The following is a 596-nucleotide window of genomic DNA, read 5'->3' as shown; positions in this document are numbered from 1 at the left end:
GTTTGGGCCATCAAATCTTGGGCAAAGTATGGACTATCATATATTGCGGGAAAGCTCAGGATGTCTACTTTCCAACGCCGTTGAGAGCGTGCCAATTGGGCTTCTGTAGCTCCAGAAAATCCACTTCGAGTGCAGAGAGGTCAGAATCCAACAGCATCTGCAGTCCTTTTTAGTCTCTGAATCAGATTTTTGCTCAGGTCCCTCAATTTTAGCCAGAAAATACCTGAAATCACAGAAAAACACACAAACTCATAGTAAAGTCCAGAAAAGTGAATTTTAACTAAAAACTAATAAAAATATACTAAAAACTAACTAGATCATACTAAAAACATACTAAAAACAATGCCAAAAAGCGTACAAATTATCCGCTCATCACGGCGCAGAGGCAGTTTCTTCCTCTCCCGTGCGCGCCACTTCCTCCCGTTAGTCTCCCTCTTCGTGAACTCAAGGATGGCGGCGACGTGGTGAGGACGAATAGCGACGACAAACAGAGGTGGCGGCTCCCTGGACGACAGCGGCGCCGTATGCATCAAGGTGCAGTGGCGGCGGTGAGCTCCTCCTCCTCTGGCGCTCCCTCCGCCATGGTTCTGTTCTCC

Source organism: Arachis duranensis, chromosome 3 (genome assembly GCF_000817695.3).
Source record: "Arachis duranensis cultivar V14167 chromosome 3, aradu.V14167.gnm2.J7QH, whole genome shotgun sequence".
Classification (NCBI taxonomy): domain Eukaryota; kingdom Viridiplantae; phylum Streptophyta; class Magnoliopsida; order Fabales; family Fabaceae; genus Arachis; species Arachis duranensis.
This window is presented reverse-complemented; position numbering follows the sequence as displayed.